Below are 16,038 nucleotides of genomic sequence, written 5' to 3'. Positions count from 1 at the left end.
TGTAAATCAGCATTTCTGCACTCCAATGGCTGAATATCTTCAGCCTTCTGCTCTATGGACTGCATAGAAACAACCCTAAACTCTGGATGCTGAAATATTTCAACAGTAAACTCTGTTGGCTGAAAGTTTTCAGCCCTCTGTGTCTCTGTAAGCTGATCATAATCAACTGGAAACTCTATTTGGTGAATTTCTTCAGTACTCAACACTTTTTGCTGAATCACCTCGCCTCTGATTCAATCTGTGACACAAAATCTACAAATTCATGAAACATATCCAGGGATTGCACTAATACATTACTGTGACAACTCTGCATATCATTTTTCAGCATATTCTCCATCTCTATCATCGTATCTGCATAAATCATACTATCATACATCCCATCTATGTGCTCACAATCCTCTAAAATTCCTACATTTTTCAAATTTTTCTCCTTCCTGCATATGTACTGCCTGGCAGCTCTAGGCAACCTAGAAATCTTTTGATAGCTCATCGAACTGTTTGTTGAAATCCCAACAAAACCGGAGGAGAAAACACTGCTACCAGGAGGCGAGAACTCCAATCTCCTCTCCTCTGTACTACCGTCATCTCGCGAAACGGCGGTACCTAATGAAAACCCGAATCCCTCACAGTGGGCAAAGGTGCATCTCTGAGAGTATTCCTATTTCTAACATGGTTCACACACACAGTCATAAACTGAACTGCTCTCATGCCATCTTTACTACGAATCCGTGCATAAGCAGAACCATCATCCATTACCTTTGTTTCCATGCGCATCTTTGTGATGAATGGCTGTCCAAGAATTATGGGATAAGAGCATGAATCCTACACAAAGAAATGGAAATCCTCCTCTACATCTCCAATAGAAACCCTGACACTGGGACAGGCAGCATACAAATCACCTGCAGTGTTGTTGGCGGCTCTCATACGCCACCCATGCTCTACATACATAGGCCATCTGTTACTTTCATAAACTCCACGAACTATGAGATTAATCTCTGAACCATGATCCACCAAAGCAACATAAGGCACCTATTTCTCTCCAATTTTTACCATCGTCTCTGTAGTTGCCCTAGCCCAATGACTCCGCGAAAAGTGACTACGCGGTATCAAGACAGGCTCATCAGTTTCAGCATAATGCATAGGCTGAACCCTCTTCTCTGTCTGTGGAAAAACAGAAGCATTCTCAACCAAAACCTCATCCTCATCCTCTTCCAACTCCCCAATCAAAACTCCCTGTGTATCAGTAGTCGGCAATGCATGTCTTTTCCTCTTCAGAACCTCCTAAAACTGATCTTGAAACTCTCTTTTCGAGATGCCCAAAACCTCAGAAATAGTGAAAGTCACCTCACTGCCAAGTATCTTGTCATTAAAGATTTTCTTCATGTCCGTAGATGTCTCAATATCAAACATCAATCTAAACCCTGGTTGCTTTCTCTCTCTAGGCTCTTGCCTCTTTTCTCTCTTTTGAGCATCTTCCATCTGTCGTTCTAGCCCTAGTCTCAAAGACGGTCCTGCAGTAGGTGGTGTAACAAACTCACCCCCTCTAGTCTTCTTAGCTGCACTTGGATTTTCTTCATCCCTCTTACGCTTCTCCTCAACAAGTACATCTGCTCCCTGAGACTTAGCCAAGTAGGCATAAATAGAGTACCTGTCAACAGGCGAATCCCAACCTGTCTCTGATCTGATGCTAGAGCCTGCACTAGTCAAAACAGTTTGCTGAATTTTTCCCTTGTTTGTAGTCTCCATAGCATAAGTCCATAGTGCTGACTGATTCTCTGATCCCTTCTCAATCTGGACTCCATATGCAGAAGCATCTCCTCTAGCTGTCACATAAGAAGTACGCGCAGCCATATCATCCACTAACTTCTTCATTCCGCCTTTAGCAAAGTTGGTAGCAAGCGGAGGTCCTGTTTCAGTCAACCAAATCTTACCATCTTGTCCCCAAAATACCAAATTCTTTCTCCTTGCATCCTGAAAAGATTCACAATCCCTGCAATGCTGATGGTTCGTACTATTGCACCAAATACATCTCCGATCTCTCCTAGGTGCACTAGGAGCACTCCTAGGTGCAGTAGGAGCACTAGAAGAAATAGTAGGCGCAGTCCAAGCAAACTGCTCTTTCAATTTTCCCACCAACTCCGCTTTAATTGACTCCAATGTCAAATCCGTTATGCCTTTGATTATGTCATCAAGAGAGGTAAGCACCGATGGAGTGGATGGTTTTGGAGCAGAAGGTGCAGGCATCGGTCGTGGAACAGGAGGAATAGGAGGAGTAGAAACAGTAAGCACTGGCATAGGCCAAGAAACTGGCTGAGGAGGAGAAGAAATAACAGGGATAGAAGCAGGCATAGGAGTAGAAGACGGTGTCGGTGTCATAGAACCATTCTGTAGGCGGGTCTTCCATATCCTCCTCTTGGTCAAAGTCGAGACTACATCCTAGGCATCCTGCCAATCCGTTTTAAGTCCCATAGGCTTCGTGCGATCCTCAAGAAGTTCTCCCAATTCTTCCTGAAGAGCAAGATCTGTAGCTTGCAAGAAAAGCTCAACTTTTTCAACATCCAATGCTCTTTGTTCAATGGCATCAAGCTGACTATACCTCTCTTCAAATTCCCGAATCAACTCTGAAGTAGCTAGACCTTTGTTTGGCATGTAGACCCACTCTCGGAATGACCGCCGTGTAGCCATCCCAAAGTCCTCAAGGAAATACTCTTCTTTTAGGGCCTTCTTAAAATCTTGCCAATGCGAATTTTGAATAAAAAGATCAGTCACTTTTTCCCTCAAGGGGGGTGTGACAAGACGAAGGAAGTACTTACTCATAAGTTCAGCTGGAACTCCAAAAACCCCATCTTGATCTCATATGTCTTCAAATATGCTGAAACATTACAGCCATCAAATAGCTTCTTCTCATTCTCAACTGCTTCAATCGCCTTAGTCACGCTGTTTGCATTCTCCTGCTCCGAATGTAGTTGCCTTTGCTGAGACAACTGTTGTTGATGTAATTGCTGCTGTTGCTGCATATACAATTGTGTCTGCTGATTTTGAAGCTGCATATACATGGACATATTCTACAAAATCTGCTTTAGATCATCCGTTGAAGTACTTGACGCAGCAGTCATTGATGGAGCTGAAGTAGAGGACGCAGCTAGAATTGTAGAAGAGGCTGAAATAGATGCTGAAGTATCTCCCATCTTGAAATTTCTGCGACGCTTTCACGTCGGGTTCACCAAAGATGTCGAAGGGTTTTCGAAAGCAAAGTCGCGACCACAGAGGACCTTGACTAATTTCAGGATAGAAGATCAATCAAGCGAGATCAGATTCAATTTAAAAGTTCAATTTTAGATAATATGTGTCATACATTCAGCTACGTCTGAATGGGAGCATCTCCAATAAACAACTTGACGAATACACATGTCATATAAACAGCCTGTCTTTTCTAAAGAAATAAGGAAATCTGAAGTAAGATTTAAGGGGTTGGATTAGGATTATGAAGGCATCTTTGTATTCAGGATGTTGATAATGTGTGAGGAACCGCCATCAGTGAGTTTAGAATCAGGAGGCATGAACTGTAATATAGTCTCTTTACTAATATCACGAATTGTGGTCCATCCTGTGTGGAAACTGTATCTCTCCACCAAGAGCTCTTCAATCTGTTTCACAGTCTTTCCCCTCCATTGCTCCAAGAAAGAGCTAAGGTTCCCACAGAGATCTGAAAATTCTGTTTTTGCTTCTTTCAGCACACTAATGCTACTTGAATATAGATTGTTGTCATACAGATGCATTCATAAGAAGTTGCTTGATGCAGTAATCTCTGAAAACAGTCTGCACCCAAAGGAATTGCCTCTCCCCAGTGAGTATGGAAACGTTTTGTAGATAAAATTTTATGTTCTCCCCAAAGCCTAGAGCTTTGATGGCACAAACCTTCAAGCTTGCACGAAGTTTGTTGACATTTTGAATTATCTGAATGCCAATCTTTTGATCGAAATTGGTAGATTTGAGCTTATCCAGCTCCCTTGAGGCATATAACAAAGCAACACCATTACCTGGCACAATACCCTCATCAACAACAGCTTTTGTTGCGTTCAATGCATCTATCACACGATTTTTTTTCTCGCTAACTTCCACCTCACTAGCTCCACCAATCCTCAGAATAGCAACACCACCAGACAATTTCGAAAGCCTCCCTTCCTTTCTCCTCATCATAGTCTGATGTAGATGCACTTATCGCTGCCCTCCAAGCCAGAAAAACGTGCCGCCATATCCTATGGTTCGGCCTACACAAAACTGAGATCAGTATCTCTGCATCAAGATAGACACGAAGGCCTCCATAATGCTTTTGCTCGTTCTTGTCCCTGATTGCCGTTGCTGCTTTAGGCAGGAATCTTTATTTTTCCTTCACTCAGAAAGCCTGTGAGCATAGAAGGTGGACGCGTACATCCTGATTCCTCAGTGAACATTCAAATGAAACGAAGTCACAAGTCCTCTGTCCACTGCTGAATCATCCACCCAACACCCTTTGTATAATTATTCCAACTGAAGACTACCTGCAGCAATTCTATGAGGGAAAGAATTCCAAATCTCAGGGGAGTCATCAAGAGCCCTGTAGGTGGAGCCATCGCTGAACACAGTGAGGTTCAGGTACCTGAAGATAGAAGTTTTTGTTTCCTGCATGGCCCTCCTCTCCGAGCAAGTATCTGATTGATTTTATATCTGAAGGCTTATTCAAAACTGAATATGAATCCCCATGGAATGTCGCAAGTATCCGTTGATGCTGTATCTGAAGGCGTAATCAAAGCCGAATATGGATCACCCTGGATTCATCAAGCTCTTCTCTTGATTCATACATCTCTGGCAAATCTCTGATCTGTAGGCTAATTGGAGCTTAATATTGCCATGAATTGACCAAGCTCCCCTCTCTCTACGCTCGCTTGCTCATTGTCTGCCTTTCTTTTTTTCCAAGTATTGCCCGTTTCCTGATGCGTGCAGCTCTGTGGCCATCACCAATAGTGCTTTCCAACGAATAAGACGCTACTGAGCCACAACTGATTGCATATGCAATATCGTCATCATTGTTGTCAGCTAGAAAGCACAGAAGCTTAATCAAAACCTTCGAGAGGAAGGCCTTCCAGGGATCTCCCCGTCATAATCTCTACTGCCCGTTTTTCTTTTCCTCCCCGCCCACAGGGCGTCATCCTTCCTTTTTTTTCTCCCTCCAAAAAGCTCACATTTAAAAATAGCCATACATTTCAAAATAGCCTTCCCCACAATAACGTGCATCAAATGACAAAAAGGTATATCACCACTTGTAAACATGGGTCTGCCCAAATATACGGCCATGTTCCATAAAGAGCATCTCTCTAGCACCTCCAGGAATCAGAACACAGCTACAACCATCTTTTAATAAATCACAAAGAACCTTTCTTGAAGCAGAAACTAGTCCCAATCAAGTCCATGTGTGTCAAAAACCGCACTACTTGCCAGACCCTTAACATTTCAACTGCAGAAACCTCCATTGCAAAATCCAAGGTAGATGGTAATTGATCTTCTAGTGCTTCTGAAACTGATCCAAACTTCCCAAACATTTCCATTACTATGCTTCCAAACTTCTCTCCACTATACTCGCATGCAGAAAATAAATGTAAACACAACAACTAAGTATGTACAAAGTAACAAATGTCACACACACAATATTTTGGTTAATTCCACACCTCGAATGCGCAGCAATACGACACCGTCCAACACGATATTAAATTTCAAGGATAGATTCACCCCACACCATCCCCTGCAAGGGCTTGTATACAAACTCAAAAAATCAATCAAGCTACATCCATCCCACCTTCCAACCACTACACATCAGTGCTATGGGATTGGCAATTAACTAGGAGGAGGGTAATGTTAACCTTAGCACAAAAAGAAAGCAGAAAAAGTACAAAAGTGCAAGTTGGGTTGACTAAAAGAGGTGGAGCAAGAAGGGAAATGACAAAAAGTGCAAGGGCAACCTCAAAAGCTAAGTCAAAGGCAAAATCACATTATTCAAATGCAAAGGCATCACCAAAATTTTTTAAAAGAGCGCTAGGCTCCCTTCTATGCAAATTGTAAAGGGTAGAAGGTCATGGGTAAAGAGAAAGAGCAACTAGAAGGGAATGGAAAAAGAGGACCTTGCCATGATGGCCGGTCATGTAAAAAAGGGGATGGGTGCCCAAAGGGGTAAGGGCTTTGTATATAAACTCAAAAAGAGAATGAGAAGCTCATTCTTTGGTGTGTGGGAAAGTGGACTCTTCTTCTTCTATCCATCTCTTCTCTTTCTTGCTTGCTTGTGACTGCTTGAGGGAGGGAGTGTAAGTGAGTGAGGGAGTGAGTGTGTGAGGGTGAGGGATCTTGGAGGTAAAGCTCTCCACCATCTCCTCTCTTCTTCTTCTCTTCTCTCGCACGCCTGGCTATAGAGGATGGAGCTTGGAGGAAGAGGCTTGAGGATGCTTGAGCTTGCATCACAAATCGGGGAGCTATCGGAGTCCTTGAGAGAGGAAGCAACTCAATCAAGCATCAAGGTTTTTCTCACTACAATTGTAGAGAGGGATAGCACATGCGCTATGTGAGAGGTAGCCAATAGTGCTTGCTTAAAATGCTTGAAGGAATAAATAGTTCATGGGTCTTGGCGATTGAGCAAGAGCTCTCTTTACACTGAGAGTTAGCAGGGATATTGTTTTTAATGAAATTAGTAGCTAATAAAGTAATGGGCAAAATACAATTGGGGTTGATGAGCATGAGAGTGTGGCTATGTAGAAAATAGGTGAGTAGTCACAGACATTGAGTGGATCCCAAGACTCTCCTAGTTATGGTTCTATTGATAGATCTTGGAGTGGCACATGGAGATCACAAATTACTCCACCATGTACATTGCAAATGTCAAGAAAAGGTAAAGAGAATGTTGGGGACTCATTTATTGTGATAGATGTATCATTAGGTTTCTCTCATGTTGGTGTTGAATTAGATGGATTTGAGCAGAGCTTGGATGAGGAGTTTGGAATTTGTATATTAAAATACCTGGTGTGCAGAAGGCACTAGAGGATGTTGAAGCATCTGGTATTGATATAGATCCATGCAAGTCAAGTAGAGTAAGAAAGCCAATGCAATGATTGTCATATGATAGCTATGCAGCTTGTTAATATGCATACATGGCTAAGGTTATGCAAGATGTGGAACCCACTTATTTTGAGAATATGGTGGGTAATGAGTATTGGGATCACACTATGGATGAAGAAATGGTTGCACTTATGGATAATGACACATGGGAGTTGCTATCCTTACCTAAAGGCAAAAAAGTTATTGGCTACAAATGGGATTACAAGGTTAAGCATAAGTAAGTCAAATGGATCTCTTTAGCACTATAAGGTACGACTACTTGCCAAAGAATATGCATAGACTCATGGTGCTGGTTGGTTATGACTTTTGATCCAATGGCTAAATTGGCCACTACAAGGGTTGTCATAGTATTGGCTACATCAAAAGATTGGATCATGCATCAAATGGATATAAAAAATTCATTCTTGCATGGGGAGTTGCAAAAGGAAGTTTATGTGACATAACCACCATTTTAGGTAGATGAGAGTCATCCAAATTATGTATGAAGGCTTTGTAAGGGCTTGTATGGGCTAAAGCAAGCACCTAGGCATGGCATGGTAGGATTGCAAAATACATTGTCAGCATTAGATTTTGCAAAGCACTAACTGATTTCTCACTCTATATATGTGACAGTGATGTAAGTATTGTGGTCATTACTATATATGTATGTTCTGGGTATCCAAAACCAAAGCAAAGAATACATAAATACATGATTGCACTGGAATACAAAACATAAACATAAACATAATCCCTACACAAACTCCAAAGGCTACAACCAAAAAACATTTATGTTTCATAACTCATACACCAAGAATCAAACACTCAAAGAATATAACACAGATATTGAGATCAACCAACAACAACCATAAAGACATGGCGGTGTCCCTCCTCTGTATTTAGAATCCATACGACTAACCATCCAGAATACAATTGCTTGCATACTAGAATAAACACACCTAACATACAGGTAACATGTCTCATGACATTCATGGGCACACTTACATAGGCTGATCTCAAATTACTATATTCATATATTAAAGTAAGACACTGAGGCATCTATTGGGATTCAAGTCCTAGGGATTTGTGCCTCTAACACTTAGCAAAGCCTGGCATAGGCATGACACCAAATCCATAAGTATAAAGTAAGATAGTCGATGACACAAATAACATACTTATACCCTGCCAGAGGCCTTACACCTCTTAACATGCCACATTGAGCTACAATGAGTAGAGCTCCTCTGAGACACTCATAATCCTCTTATGTAGTTGCATAAGTAGTTCTAAGGCCAATCAAAAAGATATATGAAGTACAAAGATCCAAAAAGAAGTAGCATCGTGATACTATGAGCATCTAAAAAGAAATAGGAACATAAACTATGATGTCCCTACAAGATGACATCTGCACTCTAGAAGACTGACTATCATGTCCAGCAGCAGGTACAACACCATCCATTTCTTGAAACTCTCCATGCACTTCATTAACCACCTCATGCAGCACTACATCACTACTATCATCTACATGAAAATGCTTCTCCTACAACAAAGTAGCAATGCAATCCTCACTGTTCCTCTTGGCCTCCAAAGCCTCCTACAATTTGATCTCATGACATTTCTCCTCTAGCATATATATCTTCTTATGTAACCCTTCATTTTCATGACTGTGGCTACTCTACCATAAAAACATCCTTAAACATAGCAAAAGGACAAGAAACCAAAGCATCCAAGTTTTGAGCAACCTTCAACCATGATTGTTTCACTTGCAAAACCAATGCATTATGAAGTTCCTCATACTTCGATTTCAACACCACTAACCCATCAACATCAACATCCAAATTTTGTAATAGTTGTTGTTCCACCATCTTCAAGGGATCAAATCTATCCATCAAAAAATTATAATCAACCTGTAACTACCCATACATATCCATAAAATGTTGCATGCCATTTGAGCACTGAGACTTCAACTTTTTTGTCCATTTTTCAAAGACACGCACTGAGACTTTGTTGTGCTCTATCACCTGCTTAAATTCTGAAACCTTCTCATGATGCTAAGAAAACAAGGCATCATAATCAATTGTTTTCTACCTTAGTTGCGTTGAGCCAAATCATCGGTCCTCATCTTCTTTGTTTTCAATTGATCATGCAAGCTTTGAAACTCTGCTACAATGGGTAATTCATCCTAGTCATACTGCCTCAAATACATCATGATTTTCTGCATCAAATTCATGGCATCTGAGAGCGGAATTTTGATGCCAAGAAGTGCTTAAAAATAGCTAAAATTTATGAATATCAAAGGAAAAATATTCAACGTCGAAGTCGGCGGCTCGATCTAGGACGATTTTAAGCGTCAAAGTGCTTTAGAGGCGCCCGAGTGACACTTGTTGATTTTTCATAATTTTTCAGACTGTCATGCAGGTTGACAAGAATTACTGGCCAATGCGGGATGCCAAGCCGGACATCCAGGATTTTTCAGAGCTCAATTCGGAGTGCGGACGGGGAAGGGGCCAAGAAATGGTCAAGATTTGAAAGGGTGGCCACAACATGGACCAAAGGGGGGGTGCCCTTTGGGGACATTTTAACCCCCCAACCAAAATCCACATGAAAAAATTGTGGAGAGAGAGGAGAAGAAGGCGCCAACAGGGGGCGCCGAAATTCACGCCATGGATGAAGGAGGCTAACCTCCAGCCTGCAAACAACCCACATCACTGATCATTGCCCTTGCTTCCCTCTTGGATGCCAATCGTATCGCCGCCTCTTGCCCGAGAAATGGTGGTTTCTGTGAAGAATTCTGATTTCAGTCTTTCTCTATCCTCCCTCTCTCTCCCCTAAGGGCAGATTCATGTGGTGAAGAAGAAGAAGAAGAATGGATGATAGATGCTTGTCCAATGAAGACCGGATTGCTCCGTGGTGCAAGAAGAAGGAAGATTGCTGATTGTGGACTGTCATGAGCATTAATGATGGCTGGAAATCAGTCCCGAGATATGGCAAATAAAAACCCGCAACCTGCAAAGAACTGTAATCTCATTTTTACAAAGGAAATTGATGGTTTATGCAAGTTGCTTCATGAATACTTGTTCCCATGGGATAATTATGCATTATAATGTTGTTTGCAATGTCTTCCAACTGTTTGAAATAAAAAAATGAACAAATCATAAGTGTTGTGGATGAAATTAATAGTGTAAAACTCGTAAAACACGTGAAATATGGGAAAATTGGGTGTTTTTGAGATATAAATGGAAAATATAATAAGACACACCAACTAAATTTGTGATTTTTTTGCAAATGAACCTAAGGGCCGTAGCCCACAACTCATTTTATATTTTCAGTCATTTAATATTGCAAAAATACAAGAAAAATAGGGAAAATGGGAAAAAATAGGGGAAAATTGGATTTTGAATGCCGAAAATTAAGGAAAAATAAGATTCATGTTTGTGGATGTATGGGGGGTTTGAAGTATGAGGTTTAGCCTCAGTTCAGCCCTACCTTTATGTTTTAGTGAGTTTCTATTACTTTTCATACAATAAAAATGTGGAAAATGAACCCTAAACCGATCAACGATGCACAACCTAAACGGGTGAGGGGGTAGAGTGTATAAAAGGTGTTTAAATGCTAAATGAAATGATGAAAAGCTTGCTTGTTTTTATGCATACCATTTAGGTTGGTCGATAATTAAAGATTAAGAACCTAGTAGCACGAGGGTTTCTCGGTGCTAGGTTCATGCAACGCCGCATACGAGCAATAGTCGAAATCATTGAAAGAAATGTTTTCCACATGTGCACAAATGCTGATTTTCTTAATTGTTTGAGCACATGGACGTTCACAATTTTCATGAAGCATAAAACGATAAAAGGTATCAAGCAATATCTCCTGGATGCATGGCAATTGCCAACGTTGAGTGAGTAAGGTTATCCCAAGCTATAGGCTAGGCGTTGGGTCTAAGGGGAAAGGAAGTGAGGTATGGTACATTCCTGGATCCGATCAATTGGTACCTTGAGGAGAAATATGTGCGATATTGTGTTATATATGTTTAGCGACGCATCAAGGGGCCAATCCCCAAGGTGTAGGAGAGTCGCAGTGAGGTAGCGGCAGTCAGCCGTGGGAGGACCTCCTATGTTTGTACTTCGTGCTATTTGGCAATGTCATGGGACTCCCTCTGAGGAGTGTTAATTGGGTTAGAGTTGGACTATGAGACGTGATACAAATGCAAGATGTTTAGGAAGATGATGTATGTGTCATCCACGCTCCTAGCCGCGAGGCCGTGGGGTTGTTGAGCGCATGATAGAGGTCCGGCTAATGCATGAGCCAGTGCCGGCCCGTTTTAGGTCCCATCAGCATCTAACATGCTACCAACCTTAGAAGCATCCCTGTCTAGCTTACCTGAGACGACCAAAGGAGTTTGAGATGTATGAATAGATTCAAAGGCTTTATGCAAGGCCTTCTTGACAATGACAGGAACATCAATTGAAACATTTGGTGGCTGCTCATCCACCTGAGGTTTGCCCCTAAGCCGAATCCTACCAATTTTCTATTTCTTTTTCCCTACATGCATATTACCTGTAGAATTCAATGCTTCCACTTTGACCTATGGATCCAAATGCTCCACATGATCATCATGCCTTTTCTTCCCATGATCCTTATCAAAATCCCTAACAACATGTTTTGCATATGATTCTTGATAACCTACTTGCATAAAATCTTTATAAATAGCAAATTTATCTTTATCACCACCAAAAAGATCAATGCCATCCTCACTATCCTTTCCATTACTAGTGTCTTCTGTCATATTATCAACATTCCCTGTATCCCAAGACATAGTATCAGGAGTCCATGTCAATAAAACATCCATAGTTAAGCTAGGAAATTGCATGAAAGCATACTCATACAAGGCAGCCAAAAAACAACCCATACGAGATTTATGAAAAAGCTTCTTGGTCTTGAGCATTTTTATCTCTATCATGAACCTATCATACATCACCCGTGCCCAATTTGGCATATCAACATTCTCAGCATAATAAATAAACTCATAGGTTTCCCAATCAATAGAATCCATCTTGATAAACATCATGAACCTCTCCATAAACCATCGAAGATGCATTTCTCTTATCAGCATCAATGCGCTTCATAACATATACCTTGCGTGGACCTGTAACCTTCCCAAAGGCATTTTCTCATCCTAGCACTTCCACAAAGTCGGATTAACATTCATTGGCAATCTTTCCGTGAGATTGCCTCAGGATTTGCTTAGGATGGCCAGCAATCTTTCAGTGAGATTGCCTTAGGATATCGAGTTGCAAAGAAGCATGAAGATTAGCTGCCCACATTTGCCAAGGAACACATGGAAACTGATACAAACCAAATTTTTTTAGCCACCCTCGATGGGGGCATGATCAAGGTCCAAAACCAAGGTAGAATCCACAAAGGGTGTTGAATCAACACTTGAACTAAGTACTTGTGGTGATGCGTTCGGTGTTGCTACCACTTCATGCTACTCCAACTCTCCAACTAGGTCATAGTCTTCGTCATACTCCCTATGAACCTGTTTCTTCATAGACCACCACTTGGTTGAGGTGTGCCGATTGTGTGTGAGGTGCAGGCCAATTCGCAGCAGGCGATGATGGAGACAAAGAAGAAAAAATTAAAGAAGAAAGCTTCTTCTCCATTTCAAAGCTTAAGTCCAAGTCTTCAAAGAGGTTCAAACTTTTTGTTCCATTTGTCATATCACAATGACACACCAAAGACCACTCCTTGTAATCATGCATTGCACTATTGCATTGACAAACCATGGTAAGATTAAATTAACCTCTGCATAATAATGTTGCACCAATCTTTTGAGTCTAAACCCATTCATTGTAAGCTGCAACACCTTGCCCTACAGATCTTTTAGCAAAAATGTGCCCTTACCAATATCTTTAAATATCACAAATGGACCTACATAATGGATTTTTAATTTTCCTGAAAACTTACCGAGTTGGAATTATAAACCAACCCAATCACCTTCCTAAAAAAATTTCTTTCTGATATGCATATTTACCCAAGCTTGCCTCCACTACTTGGTAATTCCTGAAATGTTGGCAGCTAGAATCTTGTCCTCCTCTAACTTCAGGAGTTGTCCTAATCTGTGGTGCACTAACTCCTGAGGATCCAATTTATGTGTAACTGCAATTCTCAAACTTGATACCACAAATTCCATGGGCACCACAACCTCTAACCCATACACCAATCTAAAGGGTGTGAGTCATGTTGTCACCTTATATGCAATTTTGAAGGCCCACAATGCTAAATCAAGCTTAGAATCCCAATCCTCCCTACTATCCTCCACAATATTCCTCAAAATCTAAAGTAAAATTTTGTTAAAACTTTCAAGTTGTCCATTAGTTTGAGGATGATAGGGGGTAGATTCCTTATGCAAAATCAAATGCCTGATAGTCACTTCTTTGATAACTTGATTCAAGAAATGCTTTCCCTAATCAATGATTAACTCAATAAGACAATCAAACCTGGTCATCATGTTAGAATACAAAAACTTGGCCGCACTAGCTGCTTTATTATTCTTTAATGCCTGAGCTTCCACCCACTTTGTAGCATAGTTAGTGCAAACCAAAATATATATGTTACCTATCCTTTTTGCTACCGATTTGATGGGTCCAATAAAGTCAATCCCCCACTTTTAGAATGGCTCAAGTGGTAGTACATGATGATCATGCATCCTATCCCTATCAAGAGCTTGATCTTCCTTCAAACATTGCAAACACTCTTTAGCATACTGATGAGCACCTTTCAACACATTAGGCCACCATAAATCTGCTGCATTATTTTCCTCCATGTAATCTCCCCTAAAAAATGAACACTTGACAGTCTGGAATGAGCTTCATGCAAAACTGCTAGTTGCTTGAATTCAAGAACACATCTTCTCAAAACATTATCAACGCCCTTCTATGTAGTGTGTTCATAATAACCTAAAATGATGTGCTCCTCAATGGCAATCTTCTTCTTTGATTTGTTGAAAAGTGTGCTGGCATAATCCCTGTTTTAGGAAAAGCAACAATTGGTCATAATAGGAATTAGGGTCCAACACCTCAACCTCAAAGAATTCAACATCAAGAAGCTGATCAGGAACTTCTACTTTAGACTCATCATTGTCTAATCTACTTAAATAATCAACTTAGCATGTTCTTTCTCGGGGGTATGAGCAACCTTGAAATCAAACTCCTATAAAACCAACGTCCATCTTGCCAATATACCTGTCAATTAAGGTTTATTTATTAAGAATAAGAGTGCCTGATGATCCACATGAAAGATGATTTGATTTCCCAACAAATAATGCCTAAATTTTTGCATAGAGAAAACCATTCCAAGTGCTTCTCTTTCAATGATGGAATGGTTCTTTTTAGTAGTACTCAATCTTCTACTTGCATAATAGATTGGTCTATACCAACCTAGTACTTTATCCTGCATATAAACATCTCCCACAGCCAAGTTAGATGCATCAACAGAAACATGGAAATGTAAATCCCATGCTAGAAGTTGCAAGATTGGAGCCACAACTAACATCGTTTTAAGAATACTGAAAGATTTCTCCTGATTTTCCCTCCACACAAACTGCATCCCTTTCTTGGTTAGAGTGGTAAGAGGAGAACAAATATGTGAAAGCTACCTTAAATACATGCTATGCCACTTAACTTGCCCCGCAAACCTCATGACTTCTTGCACATTGCTTGGAGCCTTAGCTTTCTGAATAGCTACAATCTTTCTTGGATCTATACTCATACCTTCTTCAAACAAGATATGACCTAACAACACACCCCTTTTTGGCTGCAAACACTGACTTGAAAGGATTTAAAGACATGCCAATTGTTCTACATCTCTAAAAACATAATATGAGGTGTTCCAAATGCTCTCTCCTACTACCAAACACACAAAAATCATCAATAAATACCCTCATAAAGGTTGATAGATATGGCTCAAAGCAACTCCCTGAAACTCAGGAGGTCCATTTTTCAAACCAAAATTCATAACTGTGCTAACATATGCTCCCCACTTTGTGATAAAGATTGTCTTATCCATATCTATCAAATGCATCCTGATTTGATTGTATCCTAAAAACCCATCCAAAAAACTGTACATCTCATGGCCTACCACATCATCTAGGAGAGATTCAGTAAAAGGAATTGGGAAAGGATCAGCAATAGTAATTGCATTTAATTTCCTATAGTCCACACAAACTCTAATCATCCCATTCTTCTTTGGAACCACAACAATAGGAGATAACCAAGTAACCTCATTAACCAGCTTGATGAAAAATGATAGGCTTAGCATTTTTCTTTAAGTTTATCTTGTGCTGACACAAAAATGGGTCAAATCCTTTCATATTTGTATAATCCCAAGCAAAAATATCATGAAACTCTCTACACAACTTAATAAGATCCTACTTGAATTTTTTTTCAATAAAAATACTAACCTTGATAGGTTTAGACTCCCCTTCAATATTCACATTAACCTCCTGAACTGCATCCTCAACTACCCTTATAGATCTTCTCATTGTATGCTCATACCTCAGTTCGGCCTGAACAATGTCTTTCTGCACCTCTTCTGCTCATTCCCTAACCTATCTTGAAATTCAGGATGCTCCTGACCTTCAGGAAGGCCTTCAAAAGTCTTTGAACTGTTTGGTGTTTCAGGGCTTCAATTTCTACATTTATAAGAGCAACTTTGATGCTCTTGAATAATACTCTCCACATCTATTTCAAAGACTAGAATAACAGAAGAATTTTCCTAAAGAAATAATTGCTCATCATCATCATCTACAAGGTTAATAGTTTGAGCTACTACATGTCTATAGGAAATCTTCAAGATAACCTTATTAACTGTAGATAACCTGATTTCCTTGAGTCCTCTTGGGATACACACATAATCATTCCCCCA

The sequence above is a fragment of the Lygodium microphyllum genome, chromosome 7 (assembly GCF_053477565.2).
Source record: "Lygodium microphyllum isolate KBCC chromosome 7, Lygodium_microphyllum_v1.1.10, whole genome shotgun sequence".
NCBI classification, from domain to species: Eukaryota; Viridiplantae; Streptophyta; class Polypodiopsida; order Schizaeales; family Lygodiaceae; genus Lygodium; species Lygodium microphyllum.
Note: the sequence above shows the minus strand (reverse complement) of the source record.